Source organism: Prenolepis imparis, unplaced genomic scaffold (genome assembly GCF_030444845.1).
Source record: "Prenolepis imparis isolate NDT839.2.m4 unplaced genomic scaffold, iyPreImpa1.0 SCAF_1, whole genome shotgun sequence".
In the NCBI taxonomy this organism is placed as follows: Eukaryota; Metazoa; Arthropoda; class Insecta; order Hymenoptera; family Formicidae; genus Prenolepis; species Prenolepis imparis.
Window position 1 is genome coordinate 24,057,624 of NW_028141159.1, and position 13,543 is coordinate 24,071,166.

General features: G+C 29.6%; 1 protein-coding gene and 1 pseudogene across 4 annotated transcripts in view; one reads left to right on the plus strand and one right to left on the minus strand.

Annotated features, from left to right (window-relative positions):
* Positions 1-13,543, plus strand: part of LOC145937124 (uncharacterized) — a 153,867-nt gene that overhangs the window by 91,945 nt on the left and 48,379 nt on the right. The gene's annotated exons all lie outside the window — the stretch shown is intronic.
* Positions 5,875-13,416, minus strand: LOC145944400 (uncharacterized; annotated as a pseudogene). Its single transcript, XR_014426668.1, has 10 exons — positions 13,140-13,416; positions 12,702-12,783; positions 11,903-12,575; positions 9,223-9,229; positions 8,766-9,088; positions 8,296-8,596; positions 8,031-8,132; positions 7,758-7,930; positions 6,480-6,950; positions 5,875-6,206 (listed from the first exon to the last, which is right to left on the minus strand). The product of XR_014426668.1 is annotated as an uncharacterized LOC145944400 (transcript).

Sequence of the window (13,543 nt, forward strand, 5' to 3'; positions counted from 1 at the left end):
TCTGATTGGCTGTTGTAGGCTGTGCCGGATCCCGCGTCGTGTAGGAAAGATATAATTATTTCGATTTTGCCTCATAAAAATCGAAAATCGATTAATCGACCGACAAAAATATCGACGAAATATAATCGATTATTTGAATCAAAGTATCGACACTTCCGATTAATCGAAAAACATCGCCCATCCCTACGGCCTACCCTTCCCACAGGTCAGGACGTAACACTCCTATGTATCACTTTTAACCTTATGTATTTGTAATAAGTATATTGACTTTTGTAAAATCACCTTGAATAAATGTGTCTTTTTTTTTAAATTTAAATTATCCAGTATTTTCTTTCCACTCTTTCCCTTTTTGTTTTTAACAGCGAAACACTCTCCTAAAGCTCTATTGCAATCTTCAACCGTGCGATAATTTTGTTATTTCTTTCATCACGCCGTCACCGACCTTTGTTTCTATTGTTTAACTTTTAAGTGCTTCATTATCACTAATAATAATATCGCTACCAGATATGAGGTGTGACTTATCTAATCGAAAACCAGCGGGGAGTCCTGACTTATCCGACCGAAAAACCGGCGTCAGTGACCGAGTGGTGGGGGGACGACGTCAGTGACCGTGTGGTGGGGGGACGACGTCAGTGACCGAGTGGTGGGGGGTCGGCGCCAGTGGTCGAGTGGTGGGGGTTTGTTTTGACCCGCTATAGCTGACCACATACTACTGATAAGTTTAATCATTTTAATTACTTATTTGAAAGACATTGAATGCATTTTCATTAAGAATTTGACTATTGTTTTATTATGTAATAATCTCATTTTTAAGATATTGGTCCCATTTAAATATTTATATAATTAAATTAAATTAGATGTGTGATAAGTTTAATTATTTAAATTAATTATTTGAAAGACATTGAATGCATTTTTATTAAGAATTTGACTCCTTCATTATATAATAAATTCATTTTTACGATGTTGGTTCCATTTAAATATTTATACAATTTAAATAACTGAGATCTAAGATTATTTCAATCATTTCAATTACTTATTTGAAAGACATTGAACTCATTTTCATTAAGAATTTGACTCCTTCTTCATTATATAATAAATTCATTTTTACGATATTGGTCCCATTTGAATATTTATGTTACGTCCTGGCCTGCACGAAGAAAAGGCCGCTCACAGGTCGTAACAGCGTTTTCCCGAAATCGGAGTGATTTCGGGTCGAACGGACTGTCTGGCCCTTTTGCAGGTCAACGACTGGATAGTCGCTTTTACCTGGCTTAGCTCAGGGGTCCGTTCGTCGGTCCTTTTCGGTAAGGGAATTAAATCCCTTTTACGCGGGATAGGACCTTGTGCGATCTCGGGGGATATATGAAGGAACGCAGGGGTTTAAATAAGACTTTAAATTCGCGTAATGTAAATAATTATCATTTATTCAAAAAAAAAAAATCTGAATAATATTCGGAGAATTAGACATTTGAATTTGTGGACATGTATAAACAATTATATATGAGTGTGTGTGTAACGTTGATGTGCTATGAGGCGGTTGAGGATTCGCGTTGGCTTTTGATCGTCCCGTTTCAATCGGAGAGCGCGTTTCAATGCTCGACGGGCAACGATTTCCACTACTTATTAAGTTTAATCGCGATTCCGGGGATTTATTCACTTCCGTGATCGTAGAAGAATGAAAGTACTCACTGTTGGCTGTATATTATTTGGTGAGCGGGTTGGCAGCTATAGGTTGATCCTCAGGATCGATGGTTCCTTCGAGTGGTGTGGGCGAAGATGTAGGTTGACTGGTAGCTGGTTGTTGAGCCCCGACGGTCACAATATATGTTTAATGCGAGGATCCAGAAGTGTGTAACTGCCACGACGTAGGCGGAATTAATAGAGAGCGTTCTTGGAAGATTCGCTGCTTTTATACTATTCGTCTGCCCTTCCTATAGGGCAAAGGGCGTCTTCTTTTCTTGTGACTCATAGTCATACGTTCGGTGTTTAATCCCCTTTGCGCAACGTATTGCTTCCTTGTATGAAGAGTTCTTTCCTAATTCCGATCTTTGGTCTACTGATAGCGTGTGTCGATCGTGATATTTCAACATTACCTATGACTTATTGATCAAAGTGTAGGTTTCGTAATCTCACCGATCGAGTTGTTTCACAATCACTGTCTTTCTCCGTTTAATTCTTATAACTAATTTCGGTCTTATAATTAATATGTTCGCGGAACGCGAATCTGCGTAAATCGGGGAGGAGAAAAGAATCGTGCAGTCCACAGGACGTAACATTTATATAAATTCATTAAATTAGATGTGTGATAAGTTTAATCATTTAAATTATTTATTTGAAATACATTGAATGCATTTTCATTAAGTATTTGACTTCTTCTTCATTATATAATAAATTTATTTTTACGATATTGGTCCCATTTGAATATTTATATAATTTAATTAAATTAGATGTGTGATAAGTTTAATCATTTTAATTACTTATTTGAAAGACATTGAATGCATTTTCATTAAGAATTTGATTATTGTTTCATTATGTAATGTTAGAGCAACTATAATAAAGAAAGCACCGGGTTAAATCCTCCGTCAGTGTATTTCAAATCTACACAAGTAAAGAAAGTCCGGAAGAATACAACAGACTAAAACACAGACTAAAATATTAGGTAAATAGAATAGATGAATACAGAGAGTCGCTACTATTATGCGCGGTGCGCGTGGCTTGAGAAGGCAAGTAAGGTTAGGTTAGGTTGGTGTACAGGCGGTAAGGCTGTGACCACCATCCGTAAGCGCCATCTGCGTCCAGGAATCGCTATCCCCAACATGTAATAATCTAATTTTTCAGATATTGGTCCCATTTAAATATTTATATAATTTAATTAAATTAGATGTGTGATAAGTTTAATCATTTTAATTACTTGTTCGAAAGATACTGAAGGCATTTTCATTAAGAATTTGGCACCAGCTTTATTATGTAATTAATTCATTCTTACGATATTGGTCCCATCTGAATATTTTTATAATTTAATTAAATGAGATCTAAGAGTATATCAATCATTCTAATTACTTGTTTGAAAGACACTAAATGCATTTTTATTAAGAATTTGATACCAGCTTCATTATGTAATTAATTCATTTTTACGATATTGGTCCTACCTGAATATTTATATAATTTAATTAAATGAGAGATCTAAGAGTAATTCAATCAATTACTTGTTTGAAAGATACTGAAGGCATTTTCATTAAGAATTTGGCACCAGCTTCATTATGTAATTAATTTATTTTTACGATGTTGGTCCAATCTTAAAATTTTCAAATATTAATTAAATGAGATCTAAGAGCATTTCAATTATTCTAATTACTTGTTTGAAAGATACTGAACGCATTCTCATTAAGAATTTGGCACCAGCTTTATTATGTAATTAATTCATTTTTACGATATTGGTCCCATCTGAATATTTTTATAATTTAATTAAATGAAATCTAAGAGTATTTGAATCAATTTAATTACTTGTTTGAAAGATACTGAAGGCATTTTCATTAAGAATTTGGTACCAGCTTCATTATGTAATTAATTCATTTTTACAATATTGGTCCCACCTGAATATTTTTATAATTTAATTAAATGAGATCTAAGAGTATTACAATCATTTTTAATACTTGTTTGAAAGATACTGAATGCATTTTCATTAATTTGCGCCGTATGGGGTCCGCGGCGATACAATTTCGATTTTTAATATTATAAAACGAGCCAAAAATTATTCGTTTATATATTTCAACAGTACATTGCCTGCACATTATGATGGTACCATCAGCATACCAGCGTACAAACTTTTTGATCTAATATACGTAAAATTAATCCGCGCCGTATAAAGTCCGCGGCTTAATAATTTTAATTTTCATTATTATAAAACGAGCCAAAAATTATTCGTTTATATATTTCAGCAGTACATTGTCTGCAGATTATACTGGTGCCAAGAGCAAACGAGCCTACAGACTTTTTGATGTAATATACGTAATTTAAATCTGCGCCGTATGGGGTCCCCGGCGATAAAATTTCGATTTTCAATATAATAAAACGAGCTAAAATTATTCGTTTATATATTTCAACAGTACATTGCTTGCACATTATGATGGTACCATCAGAATACCAGCGTACAAACTTTTTGATCTAATATACGTAAAATAAATCCGCGCCGTATGGGATCCGCGGCTTAATAATTTTAAATTTCATTATTATAAAACGAGCCAAAAATTATTTGTTTATATATTTCAACAGTACATTACCACATTATGATGGTACGATCAGCATATTAGCCTACAAACTATTTGATACATATAAACTTTATGGAAGGGCATTGTACATGTGTGCAACTGTGCGAGAACTGTTTAAGATATAACAGAACTCTTGAAATTTAGCTTTATCTCATCTTTTTATTCGAAAATACGAGTTTTTTCGTAAAAAATTATTGTTAAAAAACTTTCTATTTATTTATATCAAATAAACTTTATGGAAGAGCATTATATATGATTGCCACTGTGCGAAAACTGTTTTAGGGATAACAGAACTTTTGAAATTTAGCCTGATTTCATCTTTTTAATCAAACATACGATTTTTTCGTAAAGAATAATTGTAGTCGACTGTAATCGAAAACTGTACTCAAAACTACTCAATCGCAAAATTAATAAACACGTATTCTTCAGATTTTAACAATTTACTCGCTAATTGCAATTATATACACAAAATCCCTTGAGACACATAATTTTCGATACACTATTAACCCCTCGATGCACACAACTGTCAAAATATGCAATGACAGCCGTTCACGAAATAAGCGCAACGACAGAACCAATCAGCAACGCGGAAAAGAGGCAACAATACATTTCGAAACTTTCGAGATGACTTCGATATATTCGAGAGGATTTCGAGACTTTCGAAAATCAATAACATGTCTTTTTTAAAGAGGGATTATTGCAAAAAATAAATACATATATTAATATATCTTGAATTTTACCATTTTTATGTTTATAATTATCCTTCTAAATTTTTTTAAAAATTATATTGCACTCAATTCTTCATTAAAAAAAAATTAAGTTCTTTTATTTCTATATTAATGTAACAGTTTACAATTTAACAATTTTAATGGAAAAAATTACAATATACTGTATATAAGAAAAAATGTGAAAAATCTTACTTTCCGTATTTTCTTATGTGTCAGAAAGATAAATTGAGTATAATTAATAATATAATAATATTGATTACAATGCTTAAAATATGTGTAGATATTTTTATAATTTTTTATTAATTTCAATTAAAGTTAAAGAATTTTGGCGTTTTCGGCTAAAATTTCTGTGTATTATTGTGGCGTCGAAGATTAACAATACTCGGATACGCAAATATAGAGATACGAAATGTCAACAACTTTCAAAGTCCTTGATAGGTATTTTACTGATCTTTCAACAAACATAAATAGATATCTGAGCATAATAGACGATATTTTGTAATTTAAAGTATCTAATCGTGAAAATCAAGAAAATTTCATTTTCTTTCTCATTTCAACATATAATCATATGATTATATGGCAAATAGTGAGAGAGCAGTGCGAGACATATTTTGAAGAAAAGAAACTAATATAAAAGAAAACTCAAATAGAGAGAAAAATGTCAGAAAAAAAATTATTTACAGATGTTACAAAGGGAAATATTTATTATATAAATCAAAGCTTTTGAAATGACAATGACCAATTTACATACAGACATATATACAGACGTATAATACAGATATATTTTCAAATATCTCAAATAGATGTGCAAAAATTTGTTTCGCTTTAATATACACATGTTTCAATAATTAATTAATTGTGCCGGCTAGATATAATATTCATATTGGATGCAATTCTGCGTCACTTCTTAGATCTATAATATTGTTCAGACAAAGTTTAAAATTTGGTCTGGCATTTGCTACACCCCAGCAACGCTGCATCAACTGATATAATGAGGATGGACAATCCCCAGAGGCATCTGTAACTTGCCTCCCTCGCGTACGTAACTGATCACTTCGAGATTAGATTTTGTAGAGTAAAGTTGCTCACCCAATGATGTAATTTCCCACATTAGTACTCCGAATGACCAAACATCGCTCTGAGAAGTAAATATTCCGTTCATTAGGGATTCCGGTGCCATCCAGCAAACAGGAAGCAAACCTTCTCCTTCCTAAAATACAATTTTAACAAAATCAAATCTTCTATTCTAATTATCCATTTTTGCAATAAGTATTCTTAAGCAAAAAACGTTTACTAATATTTTGCATTATACATAATACACATTATACATATATATTGGAGAAATATATATGAAAATATATGCATAGTCTTCATTTTTCTTAAATTCTATTTGACTTAAAGATATAATATAATAATATAAAAAAACGCTACAATAGAAAAACACTTTCAAAAAGTTACATCTTTTTTAATTAATTATATCTACCTTGTGGTAATAGTCATTTCTGTAAATATCTCTAGCAAGTCCGAAATCACCGATTTTGACGATACGATTCTCACGATCTCTCGCAGACACTAAACAATTTCGGCACGCGAGATCTCTATGCACAAAGCGCAGCTCTTCCAAATAACAATAGCCTCGCGCAACATCTTCGCACATAGCGAGCAAGTCTTGTAGACGCAAAGCGTGTAAATCAGAAAGTTGTAATATTCGACACTCTCTCAAATATATTTGCAGATCAGTTTCCATTAATTCCAACACGAGTAATGGAGAATCCTCGTCTAAGCAGACAGCTAGTAATCTTAACACATGTTCGTGTCTAAAGTGACTCATAAGCTTAGCCTCTTGCAAGAATTTCTTTTTTTCTTCCACGGAAGCACACTTTTCTTACATTTTTATGGCAACGGATGTCTCTGATCCCGGTTCTTCTAAATCCTTGACATTCCCTTGATACACCTGCGAAATATTGAAAATTAATGTAACTTTTATTAAACAAGAAAAGATAATTTAATTTTATATAACATTATACATATATATTTTGATTTATTTTAAATAATTCAACGAAAAAAAATAAAGTGCATATGTATGTCTCATAAAAATTAATGTATTACTATTTCTTTTAAAAAGTTGATTTATATATCTGAAAAAATTGTATTCTCATCTTAAGTATATGCCACTCATCTTTATAATATCTTCCACTAAAATAGGCGCCAAAAGGATCCTCTTAATTTAGGAGGAAAATTCTCTAAAGAGATATTCTTAACATTCAAGAATATATACTTAATGAGATGTTTTTTTATCCGTATATTATTAAAATTATTAATCGATATAACAAAAAACAGTCTTACAAATGGACATTTATTGTTACTTATTACATGTTTATTTAAATGTTACACATATAATTGAATATTTTTTATGTATTTAACATAGTTAAATACACATTTTTGCTTATTATGTTATTATTTTTAATATTAATTGTAAGCTTATAAATTTATTATAAATTTAAATAATTTTATTTTATTAATTTTTATCTTAAATTTATTATTAATTTATTATATTTATTTATTGCGGCGCTAAAGTTGCAAACAAATTAAGAATATATTCTCAATTTAAAAGATGGAAATATTCTAATTTATTAAGAGGATTTATTAATGCATTTTAAGAAAACAATTTTTTCGGTGTAAGATTTACTAAGAAATGTGTATTTCTCATTTCTACATATAAACATTAATGACTTAAAATATGACGTTACGAAAATTTTACCATTCCGAATGCGCCGCTGCCAAGAAGTTTCGTTAGTGTGATTTGCTCACGGTTGATTTCAGTCGGCATAAATTTATTTGGATTATATTGCAACGAAGGACTGTATAGCGTATTGAGCTGAACGTTTCCGAAAGGTACCTCATGTAGAATCGTAAGCAAAACTTGCTCGTTACCTTCTTTGCGTTGTCTGTAAGTTAATTTTTTTTAGAAAATCTCTCTACTTACTACATTAATCATAATTTGTAATTAAAAAAATGTGTATCAAATACTTACAACAATAAATAAGATAGCAGATGCAGGTTACAATAATGATAGCAGCAAGGCTTAACATCAATGTTAGATTATATTGCGTAGCTCGAATTATCGAATCATCACCTTTGTTACATAAAAATATAGTTTTAATTATCTTGTCGTATTTGAATATTTCTACTTATAATTTTATCATTAAAAATATTTAATTCTTAAAATTCTGTAATACATTTATATGTCAAATAAACAGATCATATTAAAATATCTATATATTATCATATTTGCTTACCAAGTGTTTGAAAAATAAATCTTTCATCAGATGGCCATGTAAAGTTCTCGTACTCAGGATATGTCAGTATCAAACAAAACTTGTATAAAGTTGCCGGTAGCAAGTTTTCTATATAATACATTACTGTCTCATTATTCGTCTCAAAATTATCTGCGATTTGCCACTTTTGCATCGCATCATTTTTGTATTCCAGTATATAATGTATCGTCAGATTAACGCTAGGAATCCACGAAATATTCATATTGTTTATGCTAACTCCGCTCAAAGTTATATTGTTTGGTTCCAAGTACGTGTACACGCACTGGCATAAATGGTGTCCGGTGTTAGATGTGTGCGAATACGTGTATGACAGCCGAAAGTCATATACGTATGTCGCGTTACGTATGTGTGCGTATGACTTTCGGCTGTCATACACGTATTCGCACACATCTAACGCCGGACACCATTTATGCCGGTGCGTGTATGTACACGGTTTTGCTCAAACTGTCATTATAGAGATTGGTGTAGTTGGCTGGATACACACGTACATATACTAAGTATTTCTGTTCTGGCAGCAACGATTGGATTATTGTAAAAAATGTGTTGTCTACTTTATTATTAATAAATAGTTCTTCTATCGGTTGCGTGCTGTTCACCGAGTTAATTGTTTCCCAATATACTCTATAAGTTACTGTCGCACAATTCAGTTTCGTGGGTAGCATCCAATAAACTGCCGCTATAGTCGGCGTCAGAACCTGAACGGTCACATTTTCTGGTGCATTGAATTTGCTTTCGTTAGTTCTTACAAGTAAACCTACCCAAGTGTTACACTCCGATTTTTTTCTAATTTGGCACAAATGTAGTACTATCCAAAATATTTGACCCATATTTTTTTATTTGTGCCCATAAGCAGTTTTACGGGTAGTTTATACATTTTCAATATTCAACCCTCTACCTTTATAAGTATAACAAAAATGCATAAGAAACAAAATTTAATGCAATATATAGAAACTTTTTGAATCACTATTTATAAATGTAAAATTTGTAAAATTATTTGTTTAAATAAAAAAATATTGAAACAAATTAGCAAAAAGGTTGAAAAAATACAGTTTAGTGATCATATGTTATAAGATTTAATCGGATAAATGATTCTAAACGTTGCATTAAATTTGTAAAGTGTATTGTTTTAAATTATACAACCAATAAACAATTTAAACAAATGATCAATAAGAAGAACAAAATTAAAGTGATTTATCGTAACTTAAAGAGAATTTTTGGATTGCTTATTACGTATATTATTGACACACACACACGCACTATATATATTTTTCTTTAATATTATTATTTTACATATTTATATATTATTTATTAAATATTAGATTTTTTATTGGTTTTATATTTTTATTATTTTTTAAAATAAATTTTTTAAAATGCTTTTTTCTTTTATATCTTTCTTATTCTTTTCTTTTAACTATTTTAAATCTGTTAAATGTTTTACACTTCAAAATATGTACAATAGTGCGGACGATCAGAATTTTTCGGATCAAAAAAATGCTGTATGGACTTTGATTTTGTGCACCAAGCGCATCTATAAATTGCAATATTATGACAGGAATCACAAATAGGATCACAATTTTTAAAACAAAAGTTTACAGGTGTTTCGCATTTAGCTGGTTTCTCTTCAATGTAGCCACTCTTATACTACGCATATTTAAACAGGTTTACGAACCTGGGAGATGAAAATTGATTGTGGGTAAGAGATTGGATTTTTAGAATATTATTTCTTAAATGCAAATTTATATCGTAGTCATATAATATAATTGTCTGAAAAATGTTTTAAAAAATTCTGATCGTCCGCACTATTGTACATATTTTGAAGTGTAAAACATTTAACAGATTTAAAATAGTTAAAAGAAAAGAATAACAAAGATATAAAAGAAAAAAACATTTTAAAAAATTTATTTAAAAAAATAAAAATATAAAACCAATAAAAAATCTAACATTTAATAAAATTAAAAAAATATTTAATAAATAATATATAAATATGTATAATAATAATATTAAAGAAAAATATATATAGTGCGTGTGTGTGTGTTAATAATATACGTAATAAGCAATCCAAAAACTCTCTTTAAGTTACGATAAATCACTTTAATTTTTTTCTTCTTATTGATCATTTGTTTAAATTGTTTATTGGTTGTATAATTTAAAACAATACACTTTACAAATTTAATGCCACGTTTAGAATCATTTATCCGATTAAATCTTATAACATATGATCACTAAACTGTATTTTTTCAACCTTTTTGCTAATTTGTTTAATATTTTTTTATTTAAACAAATAATTTTACAAATTTTTCTTTACATTCTTAAATAGTGATCCAAAAAGCTTCTATATATTGCATTAAATTTTGTTTCTTATGCATTTTTGTTATACTTATAAAGGTAGAGGGTTGAATATTGAAAATGTATAAACTACCCGTAAAACTGCTTATGGGCACAAATAAAAAAATATGGGTCAAATATTTTGGATTGTACTACATTTATGCCAAATTAGAAAAAAATCGGAGTGTAACACTTGGGTAGGTTTACTTGTTAGTATGATTTCCGATTGGAATTGCAGGCCCATCGATAATTGATCAGAGTAAAAATTGCTCAAGCTTCCGCTTGTATTTTGTAAACGGTGTTAAATTCTGAATTTCATAATGCCGCTCGTATGCCTGCATATAGAATTCATCGAACTTGTTATTAAGGTTATTATTCAAACAGCTTACATAGATGATATATTTAGGAGTTGGTATGTTGTTTTTGCATTTGTGCTTGCGAGTTGGTTCTGTAAAGTTCAAAACAATACTGTTCGCTATTATTTTTTTTATTGTAATATTATAAATTTTTTCATCAGGTATAAGGCATTCCTTCTGAGGATATGGTTATAAGGAGGATGATTTACCAAACGATATCATGGGAGTAAAGGAATCCGTGCTTTTTATTATTTGCACATGTTTAGATGCGTTTTTTTCACTGTTGAGAAGTGCATACTTCTTTTTTAAAATATAAAGATGAGTACCTGATGATGTATTTACATTACTATTTATATAAATATTTGTTTTATCAATTATTATAAAATATGGCGCAAACTTCGTGCCAATTTCAGCAATTGAAATTGAATTGCATTTATTTATTTATATGTTCGCCACAAATAATTCATGTTTATCTAGCCAGTATATTAGCGGCTCCTCTGTATTTGTGATGTCAAGATTCATATAAGAATAAAATTTAAAATTTGATTTATTGTATGGACAGAAGGTCATATCGGTTTTTAAAAAAGATTGCACATTTTTTCCGTCAAGATCCGATTTCATTATTGCAATCTGCATAACTGATGACATTTCTATCCAGTATAAAAATATGGAAAATATATATATTATTATATATGTGTATTATAAAACATAGTTTTAAACGTGAAGTTAAAAAAATTATAAGTTCTTACAATTTTATATTAATGATTTTATGATTCTTTATATCTTTATTACAAAATCATAGTATATTACTGCAAAATTAGAAAATAATATAAATTCTTAACTGAAAGACACAAAAGTGTTTATTTTTCAAGTGAATAAAAGTTAACGTACCCCACAGACGGTTGTACATTTAAATAAAAATAATTTTCACTGATGCTCAAAATTTTATCATATTTGATTATGCTATTTTGCCACATTGTTAAGTCCAGCTTTATAAAATGATTTCTTATATATCCGTCATATTCCATCCAATATAGATTTCTTCCTATTCAATCGATGCAGAGATCGCGTGAATATCTTTTTAAACTAGTTATTTTTGTAATATTATTTTTATTCATATCCCCTATCATTAAATCTTGTATATGCTCACGCTTATCGTTACTAATCGACTGGATCCAATAAATTTTATGTTCTGCTACAGAATAAGCCACTTCTATTTCAGTAACATTGCTATTAAATGTAAAGAGATTGGCGTAGGTTCTTGAATCCAGATCCCATATTGCTATAGTACTATTCAAAATAATCAATAATTGAGGTATCGGATTTTCGTGCGTCGTTGATACGTTCATTAAATCTGTATAAGGACCAGCACCAGCTTTAGTATGCGCTCGTACTCGAAAATAGTACGTTGTATTAGGTTTTAGATTATACTCTGTGCACTCCATTGTAGTTAAAATAGTTTTGTTGTCACAGATTTGAATCTTTTTTAGGTTTTCGATGAACCAACATTGCACTGTATATCCTTGTATCACTTCGTTTGCAAATTCAGGTTGGTTCCATCTGTAAGACAAATTTTAGCTATTTCATATTTAATAATTTTTTAGCAGAATTAATATTTTTATTGTATATTTCTATGTTAAATTTAAGAGAAAAAAAGGATATAAACTGAAAACTTAGATTCTTCACCTGAATGTCACAGAAATGTTGATTTTTTCATTTAGAAATCCATTGAATTCTACGAATGCTCTTGGCTCGCTCGGAATTTTTCCTAGAGATTTTAAGATGGTACATATTAACATGTTTAAGTTGATTATCTCGGTAAATAAAAAAAAAAATAATTTAACGTGCAACGAAAATAAAGAAAAAAAATAAATCTTTTAAAACAAACAAGAAAAATAATGAAATTGATAGTGTTATCTAAATTTTGCTTTATTTTACATACAGTATATACATTTTTTCCCCTCTTTTCGAGAATGAATGATATATTATCTTTGTTATTAGAAAATAGTTTGATATTTTTTTAAATTTAATTTTCATTCTCTCTTGAATTTACATTATGCTTACAACTTGTATACAATTTTTGTTAATTTTTTATTAACGTTCTATATATTCATTGCATCTTACCAATAGATTCTGGGTTCATGGACATATTTGCAAATGTAACTTCATCGACTTCATCGACTTCATCGACTTCATTTCTTATAGTCACGCTATCAGAATTATTCTTATCCGGCTGGAGATTTTGTAAAATGAGATGATTGTTGTTTTCGGGCACTGGAATATCCTTAATAAAATATAACATATAAGAAAAAACAAGTTAGACAGCTTGGCCAGAAATTCCACGGTATCATTAATGATAAATAAAATAATATATATAGAAATATATATAAATAAGATTACCATAAACAATGACATATATATCAAAATAAATAAAATGAGCATAAAATTATTTGTTTTGTAATAATATTAGCTTGATACTTTTATTTATAATTCCATTCCTTATTTATAATGTGTTAAATATTATGTAA